The following is a 17,445-nucleotide window of genomic DNA, read 5'->3' as shown; positions in this document are numbered from 1 at the left end:
CAAAATTGGTAATTTGTCAGAGAAAAATTTCTAGTTACGCGAAAATTAATATTTAGGCAAAAATGAATTAATTTCTTTTGCAAATTGATAATTAGTAGAAATAAATTCTTTATTATTAAAATAATTAATAGTTTGTCAAAAATATAAATTGCTTATGTCTCTTGATTTTAAAAGTTATTAATTAGTTTAATATAAATAATTTAATTATTGCATTTAAAAAAATGGTTAAAAATAATTATGTTAATGTTATATGTAAATATAGATATATATATACAAACTTTTATTTTTTACAAATATACATACATATATGTGTATTTAAATCTGTATAACATAGAGAATCGCAATAATAACATTAAATATAATAATAGTTATAATATTGAACTATTGGCTCCTATTTTTGATTAAATAAATACGTATCTATTGATTAAATACATATTTATTAAATATGTATTTAATCAATTTCAAAAATATGGGACATTGTTCTATATTATAACTATTATTATATTTAATATTATTATTGTAATTTTCTATATCATACGAATATAAATACACATATACATAAGTATATTTGTAAAAAATAAAAAGCTTTCGATGTTAGCTATAAGAATATTAAATAAAAAGTAGGGGTTTCCATTTAAAATTTTAAAGTTGACCTTGAAAGCTCCTCCATACTTACGCTTAAGATCAAATAAGTACCACCGTTTGATGTATTTGTTGAAGCCCTACAACTTATGTATGAAACATTTTTTCCTAAAATGTCTTGTTTTTGAGATATTTCACCGGTTCCAGACTTTTTCCTCACCCTGTATATATATATATATATATATATATATATATATATATATATATCCTATATAAAAAAAGGCATGTTAAGTCGATAGTCGAATTTATTGTTGCCGCTTTTCCGCGATGCTGATTGGTTTTCTCGCTGCGCTTACTTCATTTGCAGCTGTCATCGTATATTTTGACAGTTGTGTGTATCAAGAAATTAATAGTGTAATAGTAATAGCATAATGTTAAAGCTAAATAGCGCGCGCGAAGCGCGCGTCTGTGGTGCTAGTATATATATATAAAACATTAACATAATATATATATAAAACATTAACATAATTATTTTTTTAACCACGTTTAACCGCAATAATTAAATTGTTTATATTAAACCAATTAATAATTTATAAAATAAGTAATTTACCTGAGGCTAATCATTCATTACTGAAAAGATTAATAATTATTTCCCACTAATTATTAATTTTCAAATAAGTAATAATTTATTTTTGACAAACTATTAATTATTTAAATAATATTTAAAAAATTTATTTTTACTAATTACCAAATTGAAAAAAAAAATTTATTTTCACCTAAATAATATACTCATTTTCACGTAAACTAGAAATTTTTCTTTGACGAATTTCCAATTTTTCAAGTAATGAGTAATTCACTTTTACCTAAATATTATTAATTTTTAAGTAATTAGTAATTTTTTGACTATTTACTAATTTGCTAATTCAATAAAAACTGAATTTGTTGTTATTGCTAATTTCGTAAATAATTAAAAAATAAAAAATGGAAATTTTTTGTCGATCCCTGCTTAATACTACAAAATGCGTGATATCAGTATACAAAATTACCTTCTTCAAAAAAGGTAAAAAAAAGCCACCAAGTACACGCGTAATGTTGTAAATCCAAAAATCCAACCTAAGTGGTAGTAGCTTTATTTCTCCTTAACAAAATTGTATTGTATTATTGTATGTCTTTATTTCCTTTCCCCTTAAGGTTCGAAAGGCGTTTTTTAAAGGAACCGTCCCAAACCTTTTACAAAATACATAACAACCTTTTATCCACACTCATGGCATTTTATAGGGACGTACCCAACCCTTTACAAATATTTTCATGTCCCGGCATGGCCATAGCGGCCTCTTATAATCTTGTTCCCTCCCTCCCTTCCTCGTCCCTACCCTTTCCCCTCTCCCATTCCATACCCTTCCCTTACCCCTCCTTCCCTGCCTACTCTTTCTCCCATTCCTCCCTCTCCTCGCTCTACCTCCACTCCCTGTCATCTATCCACATTCTCCTATTCGTTACCCTGACTTTTCTTCCTTTCGCTCTCTCCTCCTTCGCCTTCTCCACAATCCTCCACCTCGCCTTCCTCTCCTCCATCGTTAAATCATCGTCCACCCCCACCTCCCAATTCCTCCTTATTTCCCTTTCGTCTACTACCTCCACTAACATTACCACTCTTCCTCCCTCTCCTTTCCTTTCCAGTACCTTTTTCACCCCCATCCATCTCCCTAAAACCCTTTCTGCTATACCCTCCATCAATTCTCTCCTTTCTTCTGCGTCTCTCCCATCCACCCCCCTCCAAACCAAGTTCCTTCTCCTTGCTTCCCTCCTCTCACACTCATCCTCCTTTTCCTTTCTTTCTCTCTCCTCTCTTGCCCTTTCCCTCTCCTCCCTCTTCCTCCTTACTTCTTCCTCTCTCCTCCTTACTACGTCCTGACCTTCCCCTGCCTTTCCGTTACCTTTCCCTGCTGCCTCTTCTACCCCCACCTTCACCCTTCTTTCCCTCTCACGCTCCTTCCACCTTGCCCACCGTTCTGCCCCCAATTCTGTCTTCAATCTCTTCTCCGCCATACCCTCGATCCATTTCTTTATCCTCTCTCCTACCCCTTCCCCCGGAACCCTCCTTTTCTCTTTCCCACACTCCCCCAACTCATCACCTCTCTTCCCCCCTTCTCGTCGTCCTTCCTATCTCTCCACGCATCTTCCTCCCTCATCTCGCTCTCCGTCCTCTTCACCCTTCCTTCTCTTTCTCCCTCTCCTCTGCTTCCACTGCCAGCTCTTCCCACCAACCCTCCGACCCACACTCCTCTTTCTCCTACTGCCCTACTTTCGCATCACCCTCCTCGCTCTCACGTCTCTCCTCTACCCTCTCGCTCGCTCCCGCTCCCCCCTCTCTGCCCTCCATAATCTTCCTGATCTTCTCCAGCTCCTCCCCTACCTTCGCTATCCCTCTCGCCAACTCCTCCACCCACTCCATATCCCCCGTTCACCCTAACGTTCCCCTTTCTTCCTTTCTTCCTCTTCCTTCGCCCTTCACACTCTTCCTCTCTTCCTGCTTCCTCTGTCTCTCTTCCTCGTTCCTGTGTCACCCTGTCGCCCTTCTTGTCTCGTCTCTCCTCTCTCGAATTCCGCTTTCTGTCCTCTCTTCCGACTCTCTTCACCTTTCTCCTTCTCTTTATTCTCCCTTCGCCTTCACCTACTTCTTCTCTCCCTATCTTTCGATTCTTTCTTTCTTGACTCTCCTTTGCCTCTACCGTATTCCACCTTCTCTGCGTTTCAGTCCCTCGTGCGTACTCTTCTCCCTGACAACATGTGCGGGACCTGCGCTTACCTCGCTCATCGATTGCCACCTTCTATCGATCCATCGATCTTCGCTGCTCGCCTCTCAATCGCCTATGAGCTGCCGTGTACTGCGCACCGCCTTAACTTTCTTCCATCATCTCTCACGCCATCTCCCCCACTCCTTAACAAAATTATTATATCTCAAAATTGCGTTACTTAACTCAATCCAAGTGACATGTATTTCAAAAAAAGATGTGAAATCTTTAAATTGCGCCAATTGCAAAGAAAATATATACATATATTGTTTTGAAAAATAATTTTTGTGCAACTTCTTTTAAAAAATAAAACCCAAGCGGTACATATCTTTGTTTCCCATTCAAGGGTCTTCCTATTCCAACCCAAGTGGTAGTAGCTTTAATTCTCCTTAACAAAATTATAATATTACAAAGAATCATTTTAATCACAAAGAATTAAAGAGTTAACAGTACAAAATAAAAATATTTAATCAAAATAAAATAAATTTTTCTTGTAAAAAAACTTGACTCTGCTTTTTTACTCCCGTCGCATTCTTCCCTAAATTATGTACATTCCCTATTTATTGTTTTTTTATTCAATCAAAAATTTAAGTACCCTATTAAATTTCGAGGTCTAGCAGCGCCAAGTTTTTTTACAAGAAAAATTTATTTTGTTTGACGATTAATCTGACCAAAACCAATGGTCGAATTGTCACGACATTAGCCAAACGTTGTCGAATATAAAAATAGAGTCTTTCTCGTTTATTAATTATTGGCGAAACAAATACATATGATTTTCTGATTGCTTTGTATTGTGTTTACCCATACTCAGTAATATCACCTCGAATAACAGTAATCAGTCTGTTTCAAGTGCTGGTATTGATAATATCGTGCACTATGCCGCTTACATTTATAAAAAGCAATAAGGACAAGAAAATGTTGACTGCTGATGGTCAACTATACTACAAGCATGGGGAGGGATCAAATGGAAAAGTGATTTGGCGGTGTGTACATTATAAAAATGGATGTCGGGGGATTTGCCATACATCGTCGGAGTTACGAGATGGTACGTAAATTAATGTACTTAATAGCAATATCGAAAATTTGTCATTGATTCCTCTTTTTTGTTATTGCTTAATATAGGCATCATTTTGCATCAAACTGAGCACACAACTTATACTCCTAACGCTGCAGCAGTTGAGACGAAGCGCGTTGTTGCAAAATTACGGAAGAAGGCGGTGACAAGCAAGGAAGCATCATCGTGGTTAGTGGCGTCCGTGCTAGGTACAGTGTCGTCTCCTGTTGCTGCACAATTACCGAGTGCTGAGTCATTGAGTCGGACTGTCCGAGGAATCCGTCAAAGGAACAATCCTTTACCGCCTAATCCAAGGAAGAACACATTGTATGCAATACCAGATCAATTTTAAAAGACATTGAAGAGCGTGAAATTCTTGTTATTCGACTCTGAAGATATTAACAACAGACTGCTTATATTTGCTACGGAGGATAATCTGCAGGTGTTGCGAGGATGTGACATATGGTATTGTGATGGTACTTTTAAAGTAGTGCCAGAAATATTCGACCAACTGTACACCATATATGGGGAGGTAAATGGCAAAGTTGTGCCTCTTGTATATGCGTTATGCCCTAATCGACGTAAGAGAACATATCAAACTTTGTTGCGAGTTCTAAAGGATGCTATTCCCGGGGTGGCCCCAAAAAATGTAATGTCGGATTTTGAGATGGCATTTTTAAAGGCCGTTACAATAGAATTTCCCGAGTGTGTTATCAAAGGGTGTTTATTCCATTTCGGTCAAGCACTTTGGCGTAGTATACAAAATCACGACCTTGCGCCATTGTACCGCGAGAGCAGCCGCGTAGCTCGTAATTTGCGGATGTTATTCGTATTGGCATTCGTTCCTCCCTGCGATGTAACTTACGCGTACGATGCTTTGCTGCAGTCGAAATTTTTCACGGATAATGAGAATGATTTGAGAAGTTTCCTCGATTATTTTGAGCACACTTGGGTTGGCGTGTTAAGTCGTCGTAAAGTACGACGCGGCACAATGTTTGATATTTCTTTGTGGAACCACTACTCCTCAGTGATGATGGCTGTTGCTCGTACTAACAATGCAGTGGAAGGATGGCACCATGCACTAAATCGGAGAGCAAATAGTTCGCATCTTGTACTATGGAAAATTGTTGAATTGCTTCAAGCAGAGCAGGGTCTCGTCGAAACTCACATAGCGCGCGCGAATGCTCACGCTCCTGCGAATAATAGAAACAAGTGCTACAAAGACAACGATGCGCGATTGAAGAGTCTCGTTGCAGCCTACACCCGACAGAATGTGTTACAATTTTTGAAGAATGTTGCTGCCAATCTGTTGTTATAAAAATGTATTATGAATTATGTGTTAATTATCTTTGTTGTTAGTTACGACGACTTTATTAATTTATTTGCGCTTTGTTGGATGTGTAAAAAATCTTGAGGACTGTTGCTGTCAATTTGTCGTTATAAATATTAATTATGAGTTATGTATTTTTATTATCTTTGTTTTTAGTTACAACGACTTTATTAATTTATTTGTGCTTTATTGGATGTGTAAAAAATCTTGAGGACTGTTGCTGTCAATTTGTCGTTATAAATATTAATTATGAGTTATGTATTTATTATCTTTGTTTTTAGTTACGACGAGTTTATTAATTTATTTGCGCTTTGTTGGATGCGTTAAAATTCTTGAGGAATGTTGCTGTCAATCTGTCGTTATAATCAATTATTATAAGTTGTACAAACTAGACACATAGTGTGCCTTGCAAAGTACATGCGTGGGCTTTTCACGCGTGGAAAGTTGTAAACCCATGCGGCACCTCGTTTTGCGTGGAAAGTGTATGCGTGGAGGCAGTAGGTTCCGCCCCCCTGCGGGGGGCTCCACTATCATTAAACTAGACATAGTGTGAACTTGCAAAGTACATGCATGGGCTTGCAAAGTACACACTAATGTGTCTAGTTTAACGGTATGTATTTTCAGATGGGGCTATTTTTTGGAGAAATTTTTTGATGAGGAGATTTTTTCCGGGGGAAATTTTTTGATGGAAAGATTTTTTCTAGGGGAGATTTTTTGATGGGGAGATTTTTTCCGGGAACTGATTTCCGGGAGATTTTTTCCGGGGAACAAAACGTCGGTTACGTATGTACCGCTTGGGTTTTATTTTTTAAAAGTAGTTGCACAACAATTATTTTTTAAAACAATATATATATTCTCTTTGCAATTGGCGCAATTTAAAGATTTCACATCTTTTTTTGAAATATATGTCACTTGGGTTGAGTTAGGTTTTAAATAAACGAGGACAATATCACAGCGTAATTCTAATGACATGGAATGGGGAGAACGGTAAACGAAAAGGAAAAATAAATAATTTAAATTGTTTACCATAATATATACATTTATTTGTTATGTAGCGCATTATATACAATACTATCTAAAGCGCAGGCTAATAATTCGCAATCAATAATCGAATTTTGATCATAAACCTCACGCAAGATATTTGTCGCATTACATTTATCGGTGACGCATTTTTGCTGTAAAATAGTTACAAATTGATTAAATTTCATATTTACCTCATGCGTATTTTGATACAGCTTGAAATATTCATGTTCGAGACAGTGTTCAAGCTTGAATACGAAAAGCACAGTTGACGGTTTCATATACAGACAAGCATTGAACGATGTTAATTTTACAACACTGGCATCGCGCATTTTTACGAGTTCTATAACTAGATCTTGAATTGATAGCGAAGAACCGATAGTCGACCGCAAAAGTCGTTCGATATCCGCACGTCTTTCGATGAGCGCCGTCCATGTTGCACGGGGCAAAATTATCTGATTTCCTTGATTATCGCCAAGAAGTAATTCAACAAAGGACACAGATCCCACGCTGATTCCCATATCCAAATATTTGTAAGCTGTCGATGTTAAAGCAAATCTTCTTTGCAAGATACGTAGTGTACAACGGGATTGATCAAACCTTAAAAAAATACAAATAAATAAGTAAAAGTATGTAAAGAATTTATGCACAATTATATACGAAAAATTTACGGTACTTACTCATTATGTTGTTTTTTGCACGACTCGTTTCCAATCGGAACATAATAATTCACACCATCAGTGTTCATCGTATCTGGAGGCTGTTTGCAGAGCGACGTACTTGAACCGTTTCAAACTCTCAACTGCGCGCTAGAATCCTCGTAAACTACTTATACATACACAAAATTGCAAATCTTGCATTTTTCGGATAGCGCCGATGTATGGCTGCTGTAAGCATGCTATTTCAATTTATGCGTAATTCAATAAAAAATAATACTTTTTTCAAGGGCAATGAACATGTCACAACGTGTCTCACGATGACTTCATCAGACAATTGCAAAACTGCAAATATTGCAAATAGCGCCGATGTACCCTTATGAAAAAGTACACTCAACTTTGATGGTTAACACCCAAATTGAGAGTTAACACTCAAATTTGGGCGTAAGTTTAGTGTTTGTCATCAAAGTTAAGTGTCAACACTTAAATTTAGGTGTAGATTGAGTGTTGACCATTAAGGTTTAGGTAAATTGTGGGTTTAATCCTCAATGATGAGTGTTTATTGGGAGTTTATTCTCAATGATAAGTGTAGGTTGGGGATTAAGCCTCAATGTTTAGTGTAGGTTGGAGATTGATCCTCATCGTTGGATGTACAACGCCCGATCGTTTCACATTAGATGGCGCGACGAGCGAGTCGCTACTCTCAAAGAGCCTCGTTAGGTGTCATGGCCGCACTTGCTTGCGTTTCTTCGAACGTGTCGAGTCCGTTACCTCTTTCTTGACGGATTGATCGTTGCGGCGCGTGTTCTGGAGACCAACCGAGCGAGAGTCGGATTACCAGGGAGAGAGAGAGCTCACCGCCAGGAAAGGGAGAGCTGCGGCAGCTAGCGTCCGAGAGGGAGGATCGAGGCAAGGAGTCCGATTCAGCGAGCGAATATTAAAAGATGCTTATATCTTTTAATATTAAAAACGATAACCAAAGACAGTTAATCATAAAAGAAAATTACTATTATCATTAAACAAAAACTCAGAGAAAATTATACAAATATATATTTATTATGTAATACTAAATAAAAAATATTATAAAAAAATAATCAACCTTTATTATTAACAATTTAGATCTACAAGGTGTTACTTCGAAGGCTTTTTCTATTTTTTCTATGTAATTCCATCTGCAGAATGATTTTGAAATAAATATTCATAAAAAATATAATTTTCAGATAATTTGTTTAAATAAATTTGTTTAAACAAATTAATTTTGCAATTCTGAGGTTAAATTCGTAATCAGCTATCAAAAATCATAAAAATTATATTCATTTCGCTTGATGATCTTCCGTTAATTCCTTTAAATAAAGATATAGAAGATATTGTACTTTAACAATTAAAGTAATTTAAATCGACCTGACTGGCAATATATATAACGTCTTTTCGATATGAACATTGAAAAACTGTGAGCCAACTTGCTTTGTCGGATTCACACAGAACTTTTTTCGGATCAATCATCGAGACATTATTAATTTCGACCATGGGTTTTGGTCCGTTGATGTAATTTCTAAATTAAATAGTTTAAATTTTTATTGCGAAAAAATATTACCCCAGCCAGGGTTTGAACCTGGAACCTGGAACCCGGTTCCAGGTTCAAACCCTGGCTGGGGTAATATTTTTTCGCAATAAAAATTTAAACTATTTAATTTAGAAATTACATCAACGGACCAAAACCCATGGTCGAAATTAATAATGTCTCGATGATTGATCCGAAAAAAGTTCTGTGTGAATCCGACAAAGCAAGTTGGCTCACAGTTTTTCAATGTTCATATCGAAAAGACGTTATATATATTGCCAGTCAGGTCGATTTAAATTACTTTAATTGTTATTCTATGTACTGGCGAAAAGAAATTTATCATTCTGTTTATTATACACCGTCGACCTAGTAATCGGTGCTCCATCTTATAGTTTGTTATTGCGATGAATATTACCACAGCCCCAGTGGTCGAATTGGCACGACACCCGCACGGTATACGGGAGGTTCCAGGTTCAAACCCTGGCTGGGGTAATATTTTTTCGCAATAAAAATTTAAACTATTTAATTTAGAAATTACATCAACGGACCAAAACCCATGGTCGAAATTAATAATGTCTCGATGATTGATCCGAAAAAAGTTCTGTGTGAATCCGACAAAGCAAGTTGGCTCACAGTTTTTCAATGTTCATATCGAAAAGACGTTATATATATTGCCAGTCAGGTCGATTTAAATTACTTTAATTGTTATTCTATGTACTGGCGAAAAGAAATTTATCATTCTGTTTATTATACTTTAAGTTAAAAAAATAATCGTAAATTATTATTAACAATTTGGATCTAAAAGATATTACTTTAAAAGCCTACTATGTTTTTTCTATGAAATTCTATCCACAGATTTTGAAATAAAAATTTATAAAACATCTTACTTTGAGATAATTTGTTTAAACAAATTAATTTTGAAATTTAAAGCTTGAATTTGTTATCAACGACTTGAAACATAATTAAAATGATATCCATCTCGGTTAAACTATACCCTAGAAGCTTGTGTCTATGAAGGGATTACCGTTTTTTGCATATGAATTTCATATTTACTGGATTGCACTCTATGTTTAACCATTTTCGTTGTGCGACAAATATATTTCCGCAGTACTGCATTAATGCACAAGTCTTCCTGAGCATTTAAAAAAAAAAATCAACGGGATATCTTAAAAATTGTGCTGTCACAAGAATTTTGTCCAAAAACAGCACGGAATTTCCCATTGTGCGCCGTAAGACAAGTGTTTTTCCTCCGTTCAGCAAACCCTTTTTCAGTGCGGCGAATTATAGAGCGTTTACGCAAACGGCTTGGAACGCCTAAGAAACGCTTTTCCCGACGCTGTAACACGAGCGTTTTCCCTCCATTCAGCAAACGCTCTTCCAACGCTAGGTGGCGCATCTTTCTCGCATTTAAAATACATCCAGCCGCGTATATAAGCAGACCCCCTGTGAGGCGAAAAGTAGATTCGGTTTCGAAACCTCCATTATCATTAATAAAAATTATGGATATAGTTCCGAATGACCCCTGCTCCCGATCAACCTAAAATTTTACACATAAGTTGTTTTCGATGTGAGAAATAAAGTACGCGTGGTCCTAACTTCGGGAAATTAAAAAAAAATTTATGAGCACTTATCGACTAATAAAATTGATTCTATATGATATATACAACATATAAAAAATATAATATATATAGTATATATAATATATATAGCACGCGTGTAAAGTTGTAAACCCATGTGGTAACTCGTCTCGCGTGGAAAGTGTATGCGTGGAGGAAGTAAGTTCCCCCTGCGGGGGGCTCCACTACCGTTAAACTAGACACATAGTGTGCCTTGCAAAATACATGCGTGGACTTCCCACGCGTGAAAAGTTGTAAGGTTCCGCCCCCCTGCGGGGGGCTTTGCCTCCAAAAAAACTAACCTAACCTAACCTAATTGTTGTGTGGATGAAAAAATATATGCGTGAATACAATAGATTCACACTTTTCCACCCATAACAAAATTAATGAAAGATTTATTACTTTTACCAAAAAGTCTTGGTTATTACCGGTAAAATTGATAAATTTGCTATAATTTATCACATTTATCACCGTATGTTGAAAATTATGCATAATAACCGGTAATTATGTATAATTATCGAATTTATCACTTTTACAGTAACATATATATCATATAGAATCGATTTTAGTCGATAAATGCTATCATAAAAAAAATTTTTTTTTATTTCCCAAAGTTGGGACCACGCGCACTTCATTTTTCACATCAAAAACAACTTATCTATAAAATTTTAAGTCGATCGGGAGCAGGGGTCATTCGGAACTACACCCAAAATTATTCTTCTAACGACAAGAGTAAACGCTCGTTAAACGCTCAATAGAGGCTGCATGCAGTTTCCAATGATAAAAGTAGGCTGCGGTCCACTTGACGCTACAAATGCTTTGAAACGTTCTTCTTCTCTTTCTTTTTTTATTGAAAGGAGAAGAGGAGTGCTTCGAAGCATTTGTAGCGTCAAATGGACCGTAGCCGTAAACGCCTATTAAATGCTTAACAGAGGATCTATAAATTATGTAAAGAACTCTCAGCAAACGTCATACGTCATGTAAACGCTGTACAAACTCTCAAAAACGCTATATACAAACGCCTTTCAAACGCTGCAGTGTGCGAATTTTCGCTCTATGAAATCTTTACTGATCATTTCCAAGCTCTCAACAAACTCCCGCAAACGCTCACGTAAACGCCAAAGAAACGTTCACGAAACTTGTAAGGTCTCATTTTCGCCAGGAATGAAGCGCGACATTAACAGATTCAACACTAGTGATTACGCGGTCGATAATGCGTACGGTATCCCACTCGCCAATAAAAAAGTACCGGGCTTGATAAAAGACGAAAACAACGGTGCGATAATGACCGAATTCGTTGGGCTTAGAGCAAAGATGTACGCCTTGCGAGTCAACGGTAAGAAAGATACGAAAAAGGTCAAAGGCGTCAAAAGTAACGTCGTTGCCAAGTCGATAACGTTCGACGATTACACGCGGTGTCTGCGAGACGAAATTGAAATGACGCGACAACAGGCCTGCATAAGTTCCAAACTACACGAGATGTACACCGTGTCCGAAACGAAAATCGCTCTCAGTCCGTACGACGATAAGCGATACATTATACCCGATTCTACCGAGACGCTGCCATGGGGACATTATAAAATACCATTGTAAATATATATTGTAAATAAGAAATTTAGGCTGCGTTCGCTTTGGACGCTTTTGTGCTGAAAGCATCACTCCATCTTTTTTTAACATGTAATGAGCAATAAAGATGGACTGACGCTTTCAGCACGAAAGCGCCCAAAGCGAACACAGTCTTAGATATATCGAAAATAAATGACTCATTTGTATGTATATGTTTTATATATTGCAATAAATTTTTTTATCTTTACAATACATTATCCCTGTGTATCCATGAATTGAGTGAATTATCGAATCCCAGCCATTTTACATAAACCTCATCCCCCCTTTTGCGCAAAACTTTTTTAACAAAATACACGTCGGGATTAGCAACGCAGTGCAACTCGTATTCTTAGAATCCACCGGCGACGGGTTTTCCGCAGGAATCTTCCAATAGATACGTCACGGGATTAGTGTTTTGCACTTTGCGCTTTGAAAATTCTAAACACATCTGTAATATATCCAGGCTCCTAACAAGAGAATACGCTACTGTACGACACGTCGTCACGGGAGCGTGTGCTCCGAGAGTCAGGTTGTTCACGGAAGTCGAACGTGACACACGTTTATATTCTATTCAATATATACATTTATTGGTTACAAATACTCTACTTTATTACCGATCCCAATATATAACAACCTCCATGATCCAATTTGGCGTGTATCTCTTCTCGAAGATTGTCTTGAATTTACTCACGCGTACCGAGTCGCCCACTTCGAATCGCTCAGGAGCAGCGATCTTTACGTGGCTGTACACCGTTGTTAGGAGCTTGTCGGCGATCGCGGTATCGATGGGCCGCATACCGATAGTTTGATGCTTTCGGGCGCTGTAATCCGATACGAAACGCGGCAGCGAGTCGATCCATCTGTAATTTCCATTATGCGTAAAAATTTTCCACATGTCATTCTTGAGCGTGCGATTAAATCGCTCGACGACCGAGGCCTTCATCACGGAATAGGTCGTATAGTGTTTGATATTATGTTTCTTCAAGAGTTTCTGCACGTTTTTTTCTGCAGATTTTTTGGACATCTTCCGCCGTTTCGAATTATTTTTGCAATCGCCATAGTAACCTCATTTCCGCTCTTGGCCTTGAGCGATACCATGCGTGCTTGCTCAGCACGTCGATAACGGTGAGTATATAGTGGTAGCCTCTGTTGAATCGCGTGTAAGGACGCATCTCGACCACATCCGCCTGCTACTGGTATCCGCGCACTGTGACGCGTCTTTGCGGAAAGTTTCTTCTCGCCGGAGCGTGTAGTTCCTCCACCAGCCGCCGCTTCTCAGCTGTTTGCTTCTTACTAGCCATGACAATGACGCGCAAATGACGCAGAGATCAGATGTACAGTCGTTCACGGAAAGGTTGCAACACTTTTTTTTGGATGGGTTTTGGAACGCACGAATATTTAGAGACTGCGAGCCACTGCGTCTAGGGAGCTGCCGTGACGGGCCGTGACCAGCAGTGAGCTGTAGTGAGAGGTTAAGACAGCTGTCAAAAGAGCATATACAGGGTGTGTATACACAGCAAAAGACATCTTACAGCGTAACATCTGATAACAGGTAGGAACAAGACATCTTAAATAACGTATACTTTTTACGATATTTTAATTTAAATAAATAAATAAATAAATAAATAAATAAATAATTAAATAAATAAATAAATCTATTTAAATTAAAATATTTAAATTAAAAAATAGAGTAATTCCAATAACTTTCAAGTCTTAAATTATTTCTCTTACATATTTCGCGACGTTTGATAAGTCTATCTAGTTAAGATATAATATGAGCTAAACGATTTGTTATATATTTCTATACGTTGTAGAATTTTGCCAAAGGACTGGAATAAGAGAAAATTTTATTTTGCAATAAATATTCTAATATATTTATAATTATAAGTCAGATATGATTTGCTTTACAAAGATGCAGACTGTAGTAACCATCATATATATTCTTGCAGATAATATAAAGAAACGAGGAACTGTCTCCTTGTGCAAACGTATATGGCACACTCTTCTGCGTGTTCACAAGTGGATGAGCATGAGTGGATACATCTATTCATGGCTTCCGTGAACCATTTCCAAGGAAAGTCCCACGACCACCTGCAGGTTGAACGATAAATAAATATATCATTCAGAATAAAACACGAAAATTCGTTAGCCTAACTGGAAATAATTTTAATATTAATACAACAACGTTTCGACCTCTACTTTGGGTCCTTATCAAGTTATAAGTTATTTAGCAATGATTGAATTGCGCGTCAGGTTTTGAATCTAATGTTCGCTATGTTATACTTCCTGACCACATAGTTTAACGATGATAATAAGATTCAAAACCTGACGCGCAATTAAATCATTGCTAAATAACTTATAACTTGATAAGGACCCAAAGTAGAGGTCGAAACGTTGTTGTATTAATATTAAAATTATTGCCAGTTAGGCCGACGAATTTTCGTGTTTTATTATTTTATCACTGGCGAAGAATTATTTTATGGATTATTCAGAATGTTTTTTCTAACGAACAATTGTCCAAGGGGAATAGATTCGCAGAAACTTATTTCAATCAAAATCCAAACACTTTGCCAAGCATTATAAAGCTGATAGAAAAGCGTAAAAATAATCTTAAAGAGGCCGTACTTATATTTTTACAAACCGATTTGGGAGAAATGAAAGTGACCAATTGATCTGATCAATCAAAAATATCAAATGTAACGCAAGACATATAATTATCTGCATAATTTTTCAAATAATATTATTTTTATTTATTATTACCGTTTTGTAAATAACATTTTATTCAGTTTTAATTATTTCTAATACGTCTTAATATTTTTCGAGTTCAACGAGTTCTGAGCTGAGCGTTGAATGGCGGCCGAAGAGACGACCACGACGGCTCGCGCCGCCACGGAAGCCTCGCAGCAAGGAAGATCCGCGGGAGGCCAAGGCACGGGACCGAGCTCAGATCCCCGAGACTGGCGCGAGAACGCCGATCGGTTCACCTCGCCCAGGCCCGGCACGTGAAATAATGGCGTCGCTTTTTAATATTTAGTATTTTATTAATAGACTGGAAGTTACTGATAAAATTATCTACGACATATTACTGTTGTGTAATTAACAAATAATTTATATAGTATTATAGATTTGATGAATTTATCTGTAGAATAAACATTGTATTTTCTGTTGAATCTTCAAAATTTAATATTATTCGACAATCATCTGCATTCTCCGACACCACTGCACAACTAAATATCTCTTCCAGTCTTCCTGAACGCCGGAAAATTAAATACAGTATCCAAAGTATTAAATCTAATTATAATATCGATATCCTTTTGTTGCTGTAATCGAATTTCCTGCGACTGGCGAACAATGTTCGGTGGCGGACTGCAAATTGTTGGACTTCTTGCCGTTTGTGTGCGAGCATTGTCAGGCCACCTTCTGCAAAGAGCATTTCAATATGGTATCGCACGAGTGTTTAAAAACGGAGACCGCAAAATTCGTTATGTAGGACAATCGGCAAGCTTCCTGTGCTCTAAGGAATCTTGCAAGGATGCGTCGTTGATCGAGGTGCCTTGTATCAAGTGTAAGCGGCATTTTTGCGTGGCGCACAGGCATCACGGAGCTGAGTGAAACGGAGAAGACACAGAAACTGAAGAAATGGCAGATACCAAAGAAACAATTTGCAGAAGCAAAAGCTATAGTGGATCAACAAATCGCGGACAGTTTGAGGAAATCCAAATATACAACACTGGCAAATAAAGTACTATTACATGTTATATATAAAACAGAAAATATATGTTTTAACGGAAAACGTAAGCATAGATGTGTATTATACAAAGAGTGACCGCAAAAATAGCCTCTTTTTTCACCCTTGAATTTAGACTTCTACTTACAAGTACTAAATGATAGTCTATAATGAGTCATGAATCCTCAGAAAGTTTCAGATATTTAGCTGGCTTTTTATTTTCAAGATATGGAGGGTCAAAGTTGTTGATTTCACCAACTTCACAGGCCCACAAAAAGAGAAAAGTTGTCTGCGCCATGGACTAGACTATGGTATTCCAATGTATTTTTGCCTGCTGAAACCGAATGTGACCTCAGTTTTGCTCCTACACGTCATGATTTTTTTCTACAACCAAAAACAGGGTGTTTTGTAGGGGCAAAATACCTTGTTTTTGGCTGTAGAAAAAAATACTGACGTGTAGGGGCAAAACTGAGGTCATATTCGGTTTCAGCAGGCGAAAATACATGATGGGAATACCATATGGTCTAGTCCATGGCGTAGACAACTTTTCTCTTTTTGTGGGCCTGTGAAGTTGGTGAAATCAACAACTTTGACCCTCCATATCTTGAAAATAAAAAGCCAGCTAAATATCTGAAACTTTCTGAGGATTCATGACTCATTATAGACTATCATTTAGTACTTGTAAGTAGAAGTCTAAATTCAAGGGTGAAAAAAGAGGCTATTTTTAGCCTATTTTTGCGGTCACTCTTTCTGCAAAAGAGAATAATAGGCAACAATCCACTAATTGGACAGCTATTAAAACAGTATGATTTTTTTCATGCCACTTGTGATATATCGGATTTTATACGATTATCTGTCGACATAATTTGACTCATCGGTAATGGCGAAAGAACACAGCTCTTAGAATAATACTTGTTTATTACAAACTAGAAGGTTTTATATCAGTTTTATATCAGTTTTTTATTATGCAGCTTCAAAAAGTATCGTTACAATAACAGTTACAATCGTTACAAATTCTTACAGATCTGAAAGATTAGAAAGTGAATCTCCAAAGCTCAAGCCGCTTGTCCGGTCTGTAAATGAAGACACTGTCGATCGGCATCGACCCGGAGGGATTCACCTCAACCCATCGCCACTGTGTAATACGTGAAGAAGCCCAGCTTCACGAGGGTGATGAAGATGATGAAGAGAGGCGGTGGGCAGCAGGCAGCATGCGTAGTGATCGGAAGTATAAAGTAGTAGTATGCGTAGTACTTTCGGTCCCGCTCCTCCATGAGGAATTCATCGCCGATCATGCGGACCATCATGATAACGGCATGGCTGGTATATTATTAATTATAACAATTATTATTTATATGATTATTTGTATAATTTATGTGATCGTTATATTTATCTAATTTATATGATTATTACGAATAACTGATGAATAACTGCAATCTCTCGTTGCAGTGTGGTATCACCACGTCGATAGCACACACACCGCAAGCTGGTAGGCTCAA

The 17,445-nt window shown here is 37.1% G+C and overlaps 2 long non-coding RNA genes across 2 annotated transcripts; one reads left to right on the top strand and one right to left on the bottom strand.

Annotated features, from left to right (window-relative positions):
• Positions 1–13,561: 13,561 nt before the first annotated feature.
• Positions 13,562–15,344, top strand: LOC139777547 (uncharacterized). The gene is made up of 2 exons (XR_011719387.1): positions 13,562–13,771; positions 14,169–15,344. It is a non-coding gene; the product is annotated as an uncharacterized lncRNA (long non-coding RNA).
• Positions 15,240–16,361, bottom strand: LOC139777546 (uncharacterized). The gene is made up of 2 exons (XR_011719386.1): positions 16,095–16,361; positions 15,240–15,823 (listed from the first exon to the last, which is right to left on the bottom strand). It is a non-coding gene; the product is annotated as an uncharacterized lncRNA (long non-coding RNA).
• Positions 16,362–17,445: the final 1,084 nt, after the last annotated feature.

Source organism: Temnothorax nylanderi, unplaced genomic scaffold (genome assembly GCF_030848795.1).
Source record: "Temnothorax nylanderi isolate EJ_2023f unplaced genomic scaffold, tnyl_v1.0 TNYL_tig0153_pilon, whole genome shotgun sequence".
In the NCBI taxonomy this organism is placed as follows: domain Eukaryota; kingdom Metazoa; phylum Arthropoda; class Insecta; order Hymenoptera; family Formicidae; genus Temnothorax; species Temnothorax nylanderi.
Note: the sequence above shows the minus strand (reverse complement) of the source record. Positions and strands in the feature narration are given on the sequence as shown.